General features: G+C 35.2%; 1 protein-coding gene and 1 non-coding gene across 5 annotated transcripts in view; both read left to right on the forward strand.

Annotated features, from left to right (window-relative positions):
• TFDP2 (transcription factor Dp-2) overlaps positions 1-16,542 on the forward strand; it is a 181,530-nt gene that overhangs the window by 65,650 nt on the left and 99,338 nt on the right. The window lies entirely within an intron of this gene.
• On the forward strand, positions 5,620-5,692 carry TRNAN-GUU (transfer RNA asparagine (anticodon GUU)). Its single transcript has one exon. It is a non-coding gene; the product is annotated as a tRNA-Asn (tRNA).

A 16,542-nucleotide genomic window follows, 5' to 3' on the forward strand; every position in this document is an offset into this window, starting at 1 on the left:
CACCCTTGATAAATGATCCTCCTGCTGTTGAAACTAACTGTTCAAGCTACTTTTTTTCTTGATTTTCTTGTTGGATAGTCCTACATCCTAGTAGTTTAACTTGTAAGGAAGTACAGTAGAATGAATGAATATACATAACATTTCTGTATCTAATATATGGTTTACTGGAGGAATGCTTATATCAGAAATCTGACCCACCAGTACAGGAATTTATGCAGGACACTGTCTGTATCTTTCAGTATGTATCTTTCATCAGTATCTTTTAGTATGTAAAGATAATATACTGAAATATTTATGGTTGAAATGATACGATGTTTGGGATTGCTTCACAATAATCCACTGGGGGAAGAAGAGTAAAGTGAGTGAAATTATAGATAAACTGTCTATGAGTTGATTAAGTATTTTAAGCTGGGTGGATAGCTGTAAGGGGTTTCATTATTCCTTTCTCTCTTCCTTTGTATATGTTTGAAATTTTTCATTATAAAGGTAGGAACAAAATAGATGTCATTATATACACATAGCTATGAGAGAAACATCAGCTTCCTCAAAGGGTTTATGTCCAAGGTAGGCTATATGCTCTGGAGAGAAGAGTAGAGAAGTCTGTATTTCAGTATTAAAAAAATCTAGTTTAATAATGAGAATGTCTGTGAGAATTTAATTATGTGTATGAAACAGTGAAAGAGACACCACAAGCCTTAATGCTTTTCATTTTCCCCCAATTTTTTCATTGTAGTAAAATACACAGAACATAAAATTTACAACTTTAACCATTTTTACGTGTACAGCTCAGTGGTATTAAGTACATTCATGTTGTGTGGCCATCACCACCATCCATATCCATAACTCTTTTCACCTTGTGAAATTCAAATTCTATACTCTTTAAACAATAACCCCCCACTCTCCTTTTCCCTGTTGTCTCTGGCAACCACTGTTCTTCCTGTCTCTATGATTTTGACTACTCTAGGTACCACATGTAAGTGGAATCCTAATAGTAATTGTCATTTTGTGACTGGCTTATTTCAGTTAACATAATGTCCTGAAGGTTCATCTATATTGTAGTATATGTCAAAATTTCCTTCCTTTTTAAGGCTGAATACTATTCTATTGTGTATGTATACCACTTTTGCTTATCATTCATCCATCACTGGACACCTGGGTTGCTTCAGTGTTTTAGCTGTTGTGGATAATGCTTTTATGAATAAGGGAGTACAAATATCTCTTTGGGGCCCTTCTTTTTTTTTTTTTTTTTTTTTAATTTTTTTTCAACGTTTTTTTATTTATTTTTGGGACAGAGAGAGACAGAGCATGAACGGGGGAGGGGCAGAGAGAGAGGGAGACACAGAATCGGAAACAGGCTCCAGGCTCCGAGCCATCAGCCCAGAGCCTGACGCGGGGCTCGAACTCACGGACCGCGAGATCGTGACCTGGCTGAAGTCGGACGCTTAACCGACTGCGCCACCCAGGCGCCCCTGGGACCCTTCTTTTAATTCTTTTGGGTATATACCTAGAAGTGGAATTTCTGTGTCATATGGTAATTCTATTTTTAATTTTTTGGAGGAATTACCATTCTGATTTCCACAGTAGCTGTACCATTTTACATCCCTACCAACAGTGCACAAAGGTTCCAGTTTCTCCACATCCTTGTCAACATTTATTTGTTTTTTGTTTTATTATAGCCATCCTGGTAGATATGAAGTGATATCTCACTGTAATTTTGATTTGCATTTCTTTAGTAACTAGTCGTGTTGAGCATCTTTTTATGTGCTTACTGGCCATTTATATATCTTCTTTGAAAGGTCTACTCCAGTTTTTGGAGTTGTGTTTTAGGGATTCTTTATGTATGCTGGATATTGATCCCTTACGAGATAAATGATTTGCAGATATTTTCTTCTGTTCAGTAGGTTGTCTTTTCTCTTTCTTGATCATCTCTTTGGATGTGCAAAAGTTCTTTATTTAGCGGAAGTCTAGTTCATCTGTTTTTTTCTTTTGTTGTCTGTGCTTTTCTTGTCACATCCATCACATGGTTGCCAAATCCAGTGTCATGAAGATTTTCCTCAATGCTTCCTTCTGAGAATTGTATAGTCTTGGTTCTTTAGTTTAGGTCTTTGATCCATTTTGAGTTAATTTTTATATAAGGTAAGGATCAAATTGGCATATGGATAACCAGTTTTTCCATTACAGTTTATAATAGAGGTCAAGGTCTTAGCACCCTTGTCAAAAATAAGTTGGCCATATATGTGAAGGTTTATTTCTGGGCTTTTTATTATTTCCCCTTAGTATATATGTCTGTCCATATGTCAGTACCATAATGGGGTTTTTTAAATTAATTAATTTATTTTTGAGAGAGAGAAAGCAGGCGGGAGTGGCAGAGAGAGAGGGAGACGGAATCCCGAGCAAGCTCTGTGCTGTCAGCACAGAGCCCAGTGTGGGGCTCAAACTCACAGAATGGTGAGATCATGACCTGAGCCAAAACCAAGAGTCGGACACTTAACTGACTGAGCCACCCAGGCACCCCCAGTACCATTATGTTTTAAATTATTGTAGTTTTGTAATAAGTTTCAAAGTTGAGAAGTGTGAGCCCTTTAACATTATTATTTTTTAAGATTATTCTGCTATTTAGGATTCCTTGTAATTCCACATGAATTTGAGGATCAGCTTTTCCATTTCTGTAAAAAAAAAAAGGCTGTTAGAATTTTGATCGAGATTGCATTGAATCTGTAAATCGCTTTAGTTTTATTGACACCTTAACAATGTGAAGTCTTCCTATTCATCAAAATATTTCATATATTCAGGGCCTGTTTGATTGTATCATTTCTTTTTGAAGTAAGAAATATGTTCTGGAAATAGATAATGGTGGTGATGGTTATACAACTTTGTGAACATACTGGAAACCACTGAATTGTACTTTAAAAGGTAAATTTTTGGTATGTGAATTATACCTTTATTTAAAAAAAAAAAAAAACCACCAACCACTTTCTTTAACTTGATGTCTGTTTCCAGCTCTGATTTGTTCTTCCCCTCATTGTCAAACTTCTGGAAGAAGCTATACACTTATAATCCCATTCTCAGCTTTAATTTACTCCTCTGCCCAATGTAATCTGGCTTTGACTCCAATAATCCACTGAAACTGCTCTTGGTCTTTGTTTTTTTCCTTTGTTGTTTATCAGCTTTTCATGCAGTTAATTTCCCCTCTTGTTTTTTAAATAATATTTTACTTTTAGAATAGTTTTAGATATGCAGAGAAATTATAGAGAGAGTTCAAGAGAGTTCTCATAAACCCCTTAGTCAGTTTCTCCTACTGCTAACATCATACATTGGTTTAGTACAGTTTTTTCAATTAATGAGCCAAAATCAACGTATGTTAATTAACAGAAGTCCAACTTCTTCAGATTTCCTTAATTTTTAGCTAATGTTCTCTTTCTGTTCCAGGAGAGCATCCAGGATACCACATTACATTTCATGACCATCATCCTTAGCCTCCTTTTGGCTATGACAGTATCTCAGACTTTCTGTGTTTTTAATGACAGTTTTGAGGAGTGTTCAGGTATTTTGTAGAATGTCCCTCCATTGGGATTTTTCTGATGTGTTTCTCATGATTAGATTGGAGTTATGAGTTTTTGAGAAGAACCACAGAGATAAAGTGCCATTCTCATCACAGCATATCAAAGGTCCATACTATCAACATGACTTATCATTGTCGATGTGAACTTTGATCACTTGGCTGAGGTAATGTTTGTCCTACTTCTGTACTATAAAGTGACTTTTTAACCTCTCCCCCTTTCCATACTGTAGTCTTTGGAAGGAAGTCATTATGTGGAACCCATATTTGAGAAGTGGAGAGGTTGCTCTACTTCTGGGAGGGGGAGTATCTACATAATTTATTTGGAATTCTTTTCCACCCTAGATTTGTCTCTTCTCTCTTGTTTCTTCACTTATTTATTTAATGCTTGATTTATATTATTTAGTTTGTACCAGATATTTCGTTTATACTCTGGGTTATAGTCCAATACTTACTTAATTTTCTGCTTGAGTTGATACAGCTGTGGCCACAGTTGGTTTTCTGTGTTCCTTTGGCATATGTCCCTTGTTGCGGGTGTGGTTTTGTGTTTGTTTTTGTTTTGAGCGCTTATTTCTTTAGCACTCCAAGATGTTCCAGGCTCATTTTACATTATTTCTTGCCTACTTCTCAGATCAGCCATTTTCCCAAAGATTCCTGATTCCTTTTAATGGAGAATGTTATTAGAAACCAAGATCTCGGTGCTGGATGAACTCATTGCTCCTGGGATGGTGTCTTTCTTTTTGAATCACTCGTTTTTATGTGTCTGTGATACCACACTTTTTAAGACTTTCATAAGAAAGCAGTATAGTGTAGCAGTTAAGAACAAGGGCTCTAGAGGACTCAGTGTGATCTGATCTTGGTTGTACTTCTTACACCCAACCAAGTGTGTAAACCTGAGCAAGATGATCTCCCTAAACCAAAGTATCCACATCTATAATGAAGCAGGTAGCAATAAGTTGCTTAGAGAGTGTCTAAGGATTAAATGAGGTAGTGCACATAAATCACTTAGTACAACACCTAGCACATAGTAAGCATTCATTAAGTGCTTGCTCCTTTTCCTCATATTAATATTTTCATCTTCCTTTTTGTCTGCTCTCTTTCAGTCTACTCTGCTGGCTCTCTCTCTGTCTCCTAAATGTTAATGTTCCAGGGGCAACTTGGGTGGCTCAGTCAGTTAAGTGTCCAACTTTGGCTCAAGTCATGATCTCGTGGTTCATGGGTTCGAGCCCTGCGTCAGGCTGTGTGCTGACAGCTCAGAGCCTGGAGCCTGCTTCGGATTCTGTGTCTCCCTCTCTCTCTGCCCCTCCCCTGCTTGTGCTCTGTTTCTCTCTTAAAAATAAATAAAAACATTAACAAATTTTTTAAATGTTAGTTTTAAATGTTAGTTTTAAATGTTAGTTTAAATGTTAGTTTTTAAATGTTAGTTTTTGTCTTAGGTTTTTTTTCTCATTTTGTAAATTCTCCACAGGCAATTTCATCTATTCATCATTGCTGTAGTTATCATTTACTTTGTATATGGACTATTGTCAAATCTATATCTCTGACCCAAATTTGTCTTGAGATTTTGTATAGCCAGTTGCTTATTGGATGCCTTCACTGAGTAACTTAAAGCATCTCAGGCTCAAACTCCAGAATTAAAGTAATTATTTCACCTCTCAAAACCTGCTTTCCCCTTTTCCTTATCTTACTGAATAGTAGTACCATCCACCCTTTGCCTAAACCAGAGATTGAGGTCTCATATTTGATTCCTTTTCTTTCTCTCTGCTTCTAGTCAAATCATTTATAAGGCTTGTTGGTTCTGCGTCCTCAGTCTCTCAGTCCTCCCCAACCGTTTTCTCTATCTTTGTTGCTAATATCTTAGTTCAGACTACGATAAATCGTTTCCTGGATTACTGTGACTGTTGTACTTACTTCCAGATTTCTTTCTTTCTGTTTCATTACTGTAGTATAGCTCTCAAACACAAACCTCAACAGTCTTTCCATGTTAAAAAAATTAGTTTAGTAGTTCCTTATTGCCCTCAAGATAAAGTCTAAACTCTGATTTGAAAGATCTGTGGGGCGCCTGGCTGGCTCAGTTGGTAGAGCATGTGACTGTTGATCTCAGGGTTGTGAGTTTGAGCCCCATGTTGGGTGTAGAGATTACTTAAAAATAAAATCTTAAAAAAATAAATCAAATAAAAAATCCTTCATGTTAGAGTTCTTGCTTTTATCCAGAGCCTTATCTCAGATACCTCTTCTTCTGCCACTTTGCACTACGTTCTCTCTTTCACTTTCTGTCTCTGTCTGTCTCCGTCCATCTGTACACACCTCTCTGTGCCTGGAACTCTGTGATCCCTGACATGGTCTTCTACTCCACTCCTGACACATATTACACCTGGCTAATTTCAGTTCATTATTCACATCTAAGTTTACGTCTTATTTCCACTTGGCCCATAAGCCTCTAATACTCTCTCCTTATCCCTTTTGTAGTATTTATCACACTGTACTTTAATGACTCATTTACTTATTTGTCCCCCTCCCCGGACTCTGTAAGTCAAAAACTTTTTCTTAATTCATCATTGTATCTCTAGGACAAGTATTTCAAAGTATCTATCCCACAGTATCTGTCTCAAACTAGGAACATCGTTGAAAGAATGTTATGTCCTTACCTTCTGTCTATAATTTCTTTGACCACTGGGCAAATTCCTATTTACTCTTTAAAATCTAGCTGACCACGAATTCCTTTGTAGCTCCTTGTTACTACAGTTCCTTTCTGTTAGTTAACCTTTGGACCTGTACATACTATATTATTGTCCTTATCACATTATATTGTATTTCTTTATAGATTGTCCTTTTCTTTTGCTAAACTCTGAGCTCCTTGAGAGCAGGGTCCTTTTTCCTATTTTTGTCTTCAGAATCTCGCTTGGTGTCTAGCACAGTTATATTCAGTAAATACTGAATTGCAAGAGTTTGTTTTGCTATGTTTCCAGACTTGTAATAAAAATGTTTATTTATCTAAACGTTGAGAAGTAAGCGTAGAAGGAACTTACCTTAAAACTTTCTGAACAAAGTGTTAAGGAATTTAGAGTGAGGAAGGTTTCTGAACTTTTTGTCTTAGGACACATAACTAAGAGTTGGAGCTTAAAAATTACTAATTAATTAAAATAAGAACAAGCCTGAAGATAATTATATTCAGTCATAACCAGGCGAGTAGTAGAGGATTTAAAAGCAATAGAGTATTTGTATGTCCTGGTTATGAATCATGTAACTGTGCATTATTGAGGAAAACGAAAGGTAAAAATCCTGTGACATACAACTTCACTTTGTGTGGTGTCGAAAGTCCATCAGTGTCTTTGGTGAAGACCAAGGATCTCTCAGTTATCTGGAAGGTGCATGCTGTTGGGTGGTCTGTACGTTTGGATATTTCTGCATGTGGAAAGAGGCCATACTTGCCTGCAAGCTATACACAGTCCTCTGGGAAGCTGCCTGATCAGCAGCTGCTAGGAGGGTTGCACTTGTGGGATGAATTGCTCATGTCTTTGCAGGCAAGTGAGGTCTGCCATATATTCCCCGCTTGTTCCTTTATAACCTCAGCAGAGCAATTCCACTTTGCCAGCTCCTTCATTGCTTGCACATCAAATTTAAAATATGCATATCTTATACTGACTGCCTGTTCTCCACTATCCAAGAGATTGCAATACCCTATGGCTATTAAAAGTTCAGCCTATTAAAATGAATTCAGCAACTTGAAAGAGGGAATCACTGAATAATCAAACAGATTCCTCCTGTGGAAACAGAGCTAATGGAAAAGATGAGAGAAAGCCGTGATAGAAAAGGGAATGAAAACTCTCAAGAGGATACAGTTGCAACATAGAAAAAGTTGTTTTGGAACTAAAAATATATTCAGAATTCTTAAATCTAAGAAAGATTGAAAATAAGAAATGGCCAAAGATGTACAATGAGCAAAACAATATTGATATCAAATAAAATACACTAAAAGTCTCAAGGCATTAAAGGGAAGAAAGGAATATTGTATAGTGAAACAAGGGAAAAAAATCCAACCAACAACCAAATTTTTAGAAAATGGGCAAACCTTGTGAATAAGGGGTGCCTGGGTGGCTCAGTTGGTTAAGCATCCAACTTCAGCTCAGGTCATCATCTCGTGGTCCATGGTCCGTGAGTTCGAGCCCCACGTCTGGCTCTGTGCTGACAGCTCAGAGCCCGGAGCCTGCTTTGGATTCTGTGTCTCCCTCTATTTGCCTCTCCCCCTCTCACGCTCTGTCTCTGTCTCAAAATAATAAACATTAAAAAGAAAGTTATGAATAAACAGTTACAGAAAAAGAAATATTAATGGTTCTTACACAGATAAAAAGGTACTGTACCTCATTCATAAAACGTGTAATTTGAAAGTACACTGAATACCACTTCCCACTCTATAAGATTGGTGAATATTAAGAAGTTTGATAAAACACTGTTGTGAAGAGTATAGGGTAACATGTTCTCTTACACTGCTGGTAGGAGCATAAATTAGTACAGCCTTTATGGGAAGCAATTTCACAGTACTGTAATTGATTTATCATTCACATTTCCTATAACCCATCAATCCCAGTTTTAAGAATTGATTCTACTGATGTGCTAGCAAATAGGGAAAGTGAAGCTTAATGTTTGCAGTATTACATGTAATAGCAAAATATTGGAAACTCTTAAGCTCATTGGTAAGATTTGATTAAATAGTGTTCAATATGTACAAAGGAATACTATGCAGATATAAATTTGGGAATGAGAATGCTATGTACAAGTATGGAATGGGGGCGCCTGGGTGGCTCCTTCAGTTAAGCATCCTACTCAGTCTCAGCTCAGGTCTTGATCTGTGGTTGTGAGTTCAAGCACCACATTGGGCTGGGTGTGAAGCCTACTTAAAAAATTTTTTTTGTTTAATATAGAATGATCTACAAAGATACATTATTAAGTGCAGAACAATGTACTATATATATAACCATTTGTTTAAATAGAGGTGTAATACAAACACATAATGTTTCTTGTAAGAAAACACAAAGGCCTTGACATTCATTATCTGGTGGTAGAGAAACAGTGTCTTTCACAAAGAAGTTTTTAATTTTAATAAAGTCCAACCTGGCAGTTTTTTCTTTCATGGATCATGCTTTTTGGTTGTATCTAAAAAGTCATTGCCACAAGCACCTGGCTGGCTCATTCAGTACAGCATGTGATTCTTGATATTGTGGTCATGATTTCAAGCCCCACATTGGGTGCAGAGACTTCTTAAAAAAAAAAAAAAGTCATTACTAAATTTGAAAGCACTTTCATAGTCTCCTGGGGCTTTAAAAAAATTTTTTTTAATGTTTATTTTTGAGAAAGAGACAGAGCACGAGTAGGGGAGGGACAAAGAGAGAGGGAGACACGGCATCTGAAGCAGGCTCCAGGCTCCGAGCTATCAGCACAGAGCCCGATGCAGGGCTTGAACTCACGAACCTCAAGATCATGACCTGAGCCAAAGTCGGACACTCAACCAACTAAGCCACCCAGGCGCCCCTGTTTTTCTTCTAGGAATTTTGCTGTTTACATTTAAGTCAGTGATCCGTTTTGAGTTTATTTTGTTAGAGGTGTAAGATTTATTTCTAATTTTTTTTTTTTTGCATGTAGATGTCTAGTGTTTCCAGCTTCATTTGTTGAAAAGACTCCTTTCTCCACTGAATCTCCTTTGACCTTTGTCAAAGATGAGTTGAATATATTTATGGGGTTCTATTTCTAGGCTCTTTTTTCTATTCTATTGATCTATTTTCCTGTTCTCTTGCTGATACCAAATTGTCTTCATTACTGTGGATTGATAGTAGTCTTAAAGTTGAATAGTGGCAATGTTAGCTATTCTGAGTCTTTTGCCTTTTCACGTAAATTTTAGAATTAGTTTGTTGATATCCACAAAATAACTTACTGGGATTTTGACTGAGTTTGTATTGAATCTGTACATCAAATTGGGAATAACTGACATCTTAACAATATTGATTCTTCCTATCCATGATGGAACATCTCTCCCTTTTGGGGGTGTTGAATTGTATAAGTTCTTTATATATTTTGGATACTAACCTGTTATCAGGTATGTCACTTGCAATTATCTTCTCCCATTCCATAGTTTGCCTTTTGTTGATTGTTTCCTTTGCTGTGCAGAAGCTTTTTATTTTGATGAAGTCCTAGTAGTTTATTTTTTCTAGTGCTTCCCTTGCCTCAGGAGACATATCTAGAAAGAAGTTGATACAGCCAATGTCAAAGAAGTTATTGCCTGTGCTCTCTTCTAGGATTTTTATGGTTTCAGGTCTCCCATTAAGGTCTTTAATCCATTTTGGGTTTATTTTTATGTATGCTGTAAGAAAGTGGTCCAGTTTCATTATTGAGTATGTTGTTGTCCAATTTTCCCAACACCATTTGTTGAAGAGACATCCTTTTTCCCATTGGATATTCTTTCCTGCTTTGTCAAAGATTAATTGGCCATATAACTGTGGGTTCATTTCTGGGTTTTCTATTCTGTTCCATTGATCTATGTGTCTGTTTTTGTGACAGTATCATACTGTTTTGATTACTTCAGCTTTGTAATATAACTTGAAGTCTGGATAAATTCCCTAGAATCTTCTACATATACTGTCATCTGTGATTAAAGACAATTTCACTTTTCCTTTCCAATTTGTATTTCTTTTTTCTTTCTTGATATCACTGATTAGGACTTCCAGTTCAAAGTTGAATAGAAATGGTGAGAGCAGAAATCCTTGCTGTGTTCCTGATCTTAGGAGGAAAGAAAGCATCTAGTCTGTGTTACTAGGTATGATGTTAGCTGTAGAGCTTTCCCATAGCTGCCTTCCATCTGGTTGAGTAAGTTTCCTTCTATTCTTAGTTTTCTGAGTATTTTGATCATGAATGGTTGTTGGATTTTGTTGTTTTTTTCTGTACTAATTTATTACAATGATTATATGGGGGGTATCTGTAGCCCATGAATATGGTGAATTACATTGATTGATGTTTACATGTCACAAAAACTTTGAATTCCCTGGACAAATACCACTTAGTTATGAGAGAATCTTTTAAATTCTCCATTTGGAGAGTATTATTGCTTAGAACCTGTTCTGTGCTATTTTTAATCCTTTCCAGTCAAGAGATGATTGTAGGATCCCTGAGTAGCAACAGGGAACCAGCTAGGGTCAGAGTACATATATCTGTAGTGAAACTAATTGTTTCAGGTTTTGTAACGTTTTTGAACAGATCTTCATAGCCTGGGAACAGGAATAAAGGAATTTGTGGGCAAAGCAGTAGGAACAGAAGGAATTCACAGTTTCACAAAAAGTGTTGCTGGAATGGCTCCCTATAGGGACCATAATAGTGCATTTCTGCCAAGAAAGGAATGTGAGCACTTTATTTCTTGATAAGAAAAAATTTTAAAGGAGTTGGAAAGGTGAAAAAGGTAGGGAATTGGTGTTAAAGATCATTTCACTGTTCAAATTCTTAAAAGTAAATTAGCTTACATATTTTAGATTTGTATGTTTAATGTAAAAGGCTACTAACGTTTGCCCATAGGTTCTTTCTCGGAGTTTACTTAATGATTTAAGTCCTGAAATATCTAGTAAGCTTTTATTTTATTTTATTTTATTTTATTTTATTTTATTTTATTTTAATTCCTCTAAACAGTAGGTATAAGCAACATTTGGTTGCTATTTCTATAAAGATTCTTTGGCAGGGTTCTAAATCTAAGGTCATGTTAGGGTGAGTTTGGCCTCTCTTACTGTGCAAGACTTAGTAAGAGATTGTGTTTTAATAAACACAGTGAATGGTTCTGGCTTTGCCTTTTGAATCTGGGTTTGGTTTCAGGATATTTAAAAATATCTTAATGATCTGAAAATAGACAACTATCCCATTCTACAAATAGTTTTATTGACCTGCTCATTCCAGTAGCTTGCTTTTCCTGAAGAACCTGTATCATCTGATCTTTTTTCTCTCTTGTATTTTTCCTATATTTGTCTACAAGAAAGCTTCATTTAAATAATAGTGTTAGGTTGCCATATTAAGTAATTAAACACTAGAATTAAATAAGAATTACCTTTTGGAAATAAAATAAAAGTGTTCCTGATTTAAAAAAAAAAAAAATTAAAGTGTTTTAAAATGGGCTGTGGTTACCACATCTTTTACCTTCCTGTTAACTGCTTTCACAATGTATATTGTGGTTAGGTAGAATTACATAACTTTGCTTTGTGTTTTGATTGCATGTTGTAGATTTATAAATAGGTTTGATAATGCAGTATGTTATATGTGAGTCACAATCAAATGAATAAAAATAACTTTATTCTCTATTCTGGTAGTTCATATAAATTGCTTTGTTATAAAGAGTATGATATGATGATGCCTATTTTTTTTATAGTTCTTGAAATCATTGTTTCTTATGAAAAGGTGATAAACTGATATTCTTCTTTTGGGAGGAAAGGATATCTGCAAGCTTGTTTCTATATTATTTTAATATTCACTTCCAGTGAATTACCTTATAACTCAGTTGGCAGAATAGAGTGGTGTTGAAATTAAAAGGTCTTTCTTTATGTGATTTATTATTTACTTAGTATTTTTAAAATGGAGTTGATCTGATTGTTCTGTTTACTATTCCCATATGGCCCATTGTATTCTCATGGAAGAAAACCTTTTCTATAAAGGCTTTAACTTGAGCTAGCCATCTTGCTTACCATTGGTAACAGCTGTTTTGGTTAGTTCAAACCCACAACACTAAGGGAAGATCATTTTGATTGCCAGTTTGAATTTAGTTCTGAAACTCGCATCTTAAATGTTTTTATTTTTGAATTTGTCTTGTTTGTGACCAACATAAATGTGCATGAGTTGCCAAATCCAAAGGCAAAATATCAAGAAACATGCTTTAACGGTATTAAACAACTTTGTTGCCAACACAGTGTTTTTAAAATTACATCTAGCAATTTGCCTAATCTGACGTTTAACCTGGTTTCTCCTCCTCTTCTTTATAAATTATATGGTAAATAAAAATGTTCTTTTTTTAAAGTTGTATCTGTCTTGGCTTTTAATAGCATAGATTTATTATTTACTGTTTTTGTGCTTTATATATGGAATCATATGGTATTCTTTTGTGACTAGCTTCTCTTGCTCAACATTATGTTTTTGAGATTCATCCATTTTGTATGTAGTTGTAGTTAATGCTTTCTCATTGCTATATAATATTCCATTGTGTGAATAAACCATAATTTATTTATTTATTCTAATGTCATTAGGCATTTAGGGAGTTTTCAGTTTTTGGATATTACAGTTAATGAGCTTATGAACATTCTAATCTCTGTCCTTTGATGAACACGTGCATGAATTTCTCTAGAGCATATACCTAGGATTGGAAATGTTTGGTTAGAATATACGTCTTCAGCTTTAGTAGATATTTCCAGATGACTTTTTCCAAAGTGATACTACCAATTTACCCTGTTAGGTAGCAATATATGAAGATTCCCAATTGCTCATATTGTTGTTAATCTTAGTATTTTTCATCTTTTTCCTTATACTGATTCTGGTGGGTGCTTAGTGGTAATGCACTGTGCACTGTGCATTTCCCTGACGATTAATGAGGTAAAGAATCTTTCCCATAGTTTGGCTATAAATTATGATAAAACATTGTTGTAGTGTACAGTTCTGTACCAGATATATTTCGTTTCATTCCAGGGAGCTGAATTTCAAGAATTATATTACAAGCGTTATGTGCATTTAAAGGATACTATAATGAGTCAAGGCCATGGATGTGGATTTTTAAAATAGCATACATTTAATACTAGAAGTAAGACTGAAGTAATAATATAATGACCTGTAATATGACATCTACTGAAATTTGGCTTGAATCTGTTAAGTGTATATTTATAATTGAATTTTATTTCATTGTGACTTCAGTTATAAAATTGAAGATATGTTCTCATATGAAAACCTTTCAGCAGAATGAGTTTTAAGGTTTTTTGGCAAAAACAAATGAGTAGATTGATAGACTTTGTTGGCTGTTGTAATGAGGAACATTGCTAGACTCAAATAAAATATTTATAAAGCATTACACAGATTCTTATATTACTTTTAGAGCTTTGATAACTTTGAAATGTTCTTAACATCTTGGTTTTCTTTTCATTTTATCAACCAATACCTTCTTCCTAACTCTACATGTATAATTCTCAGAATTGATTCCTTTCTTCTGTTGTCAGAACCTTTAGAACAAGGTGGAAAGCACAAAACAATTCTAAACTTCTCCACCAAAACAACTATGTGTGTGTGTGTGTGTATAATTTTACTTAATATATTTAACTAATTTTAATGTATTTAAAATACATAAAAATTTGAATGTATTTACTATATTTAAAATAATTTGATATACATGTAATTTTATTAGCCTTGTTGGTATTTTAAGATTAAATTATAATGGTAGGCTCTTGAGATAAAGTAGGACTTGTATCTAAAACAATACCTGGCTCACAGGAGCTTAATATCTGTTTATTGAGTAGATGAAACGGTGACGAAATTCTGTGAAGTTCTTCTCTTTTCACATTTTTTTGGTGTTTCCACTTGTTGTCTCCTCCCCTCCAATTTTGGCTCTCTAGTTTACAAAGGAGTATTTGAGGTGAATAAGAGAAAGTTGTTGTTAATGAAGTTTTTCAAAGTGGCACTTTCTCTCAAGATAATCAGTGAAATAAGAAATTCTGCATAATATAGTAATTATTTATGAATGAAGAGAACTAGAAAAAAATGATGTTTTATGAAGAGGAAAATTAAAGAAGTTCCAAATATGTGGAAAGAAAGCTGGAGGCAGAGAGAGTAGGAACAATGAAACCGTGTCTAAGTAGCATCTGTTATCCTAGATGATATTAATGAATTTTGTGTTGAATGTTTTTTTTTTCCTCAACTTTTTTCTACTCTGGATCACAAAATATTGTATAGTGTATTGTTTAGTTAGAAAAGACAGCTAATCCTTGAGAAATTTTTGATAGTTTTGCTGGCTAATTTTTAAAGCTTTCCTTGGTTTTTGGTTCCAGATCTTTAGACCTCACTATGAACCAACAATTGTTAAGAAACATTGGATACAAGTCATTGGAAAATCTTAACCATATGTGTTAGCATAGCCATAGAGAAAATGCATGGGTCTTAGGCCTGAAACTTCAGGGCTTTGTTTAATATGTGTATCAATTTTATATATTTAATCAAAGCAAATATATAAAATTGCTACCTAATTCTGGAGAAAAATAACTGAATAACTATTGCTTTATAGTATCAGCTACTCGAATTCAAAGATACTCTAGATTTTATTTGCTTTGATTGCTGTGTTCTCTCTTTTCATATCTAAGATTAGTATACCAAGGTAAATTTTAAATGAATTGGGTATGTTTAAAATAGAATACTGAAAAGTGTTAACTGACATAAAATTTCTAGAAAACAGGTTAGATAAGGCTTTACGTAGATTGGTGAATTAACTATCCTGGAGATGTAAGTCCATTAAGACAATGTCCTTGTCTCAGTTTCTATGAATATTGAATTGGGGATCTTGTAAAACAATTGTGACTGTTTTGCAGGCCATAAAGAAAAAAGTGACATCTGATATATCTGGAACACAGACCTTAAAGGATTCTAACATACTAGGCTCGTTGGTATTGAACTGGCCTGGGGAAAAATATGTCATAATAGCATGAACTCTGAGATAATTTGGATAGAAAACTTTATTATAAAGCCAAGGGCTGAGTCTGGGGGCTGTGGTCAAAGAAAACTTCTGGCATCTGCCTATAGTCATATTAGGTTCTACACTTATTACCCACTCCCTTTCAACTCATCCTGTGTTAGGGGGAAAAAAGAGAAATGATTTTCTCTGAAATTTTTCTGTTTACATTAGATAGTTGGAATGAAATCACTTAAACTTGATCTGTTGGAATAGAATAATTTATGGAATTTATAACACTCAAATTGTTTCATCAAAGTACTCTTAGAAATTCTGGATTAGTTAATTAACCACAGCTCCCAGCTCTTCAGTTGTACATTATCCTTAAGTTTCAGAAATTCCCTTCTGGATGGGAGAGTCAACACAACGTACCCAGGAACGAACTGTTTTCCTGGTTGTGAGAGCAGTATTAATTCTTAGCACACATGAAATCAAGCTGAGAACCACAGCTAATCCAAGACCTGGATTTTTCTTTGCTCTATTACTTTACTCTGTTATTTTGCTTTTCCTTCTGTTCTTACACAGTTCTCTCAGGTGACTGAGCTGCACTCAGAGAAATATTTCTGTTTTGTTCTTTTAGAAAGATTTTCTTGTGTTTTAGAAGGATATGCTCTCCTTCATTAGCTTTTATGATGCTGTAGCGACCATGGAAATACACCATTCGGATCTCCTGATGGGAGGTGTAATTGAGTGACAGTCACAGCTGTGGCCCTTCTGGATCCACCACCTCATTCTTGCTGAGGCCACCCACACTAATTGTGGCTGTTTTCAGCAATGAATGAGCATGATGGGGTCCTAGTGTAGGCCCATTATTTTGGGATGCAGAACTCCTCTAGTGGGCACAGCATTACTTACTTACTGCCACATAACAAGATATCCTAAAACTTGACAGTTTAAAACACCAAACATTTCATATCTCACACAGTTTCTGAGGGTCAGTATGGCTTAATGAGGTGATTCTGCCTCAGGGTCTCTCATGTATTGTAATCAAGCTGTTGACCAGGGCTATAGTCTGAGGGCTGGGCTACATCTGGAAGACCTACTTCTAAGATGGCTTACTACGTGGATCTTGGTAAGAGCCCTCAGTTCCTCACTGGCTGTTGGCAGGAGGTTTCAGATCCTTGCCACATGACCAGCAACTGATAAACATTTTCAGCGTCCAAATTCATTCGAGACAAGTAACAATTCAGTTTTCATCTTAAGTATCATTTCCTGTGAGATACTTTTCTAAATACCATCGCTACCTAGGGTTGCCAGATGTAGC

Source organism: Panthera pardus, unplaced genomic scaffold (assembly GCF_024362965.1).
Source record: "Panthera pardus isolate Hobbes unplaced genomic scaffold, ASM2436296v1 HiC_scaffold_16, whole genome shotgun sequence".
NCBI lineage: Eukaryota > Metazoa > Chordata > Mammalia > Carnivora > Felidae > Panthera > Panthera pardus.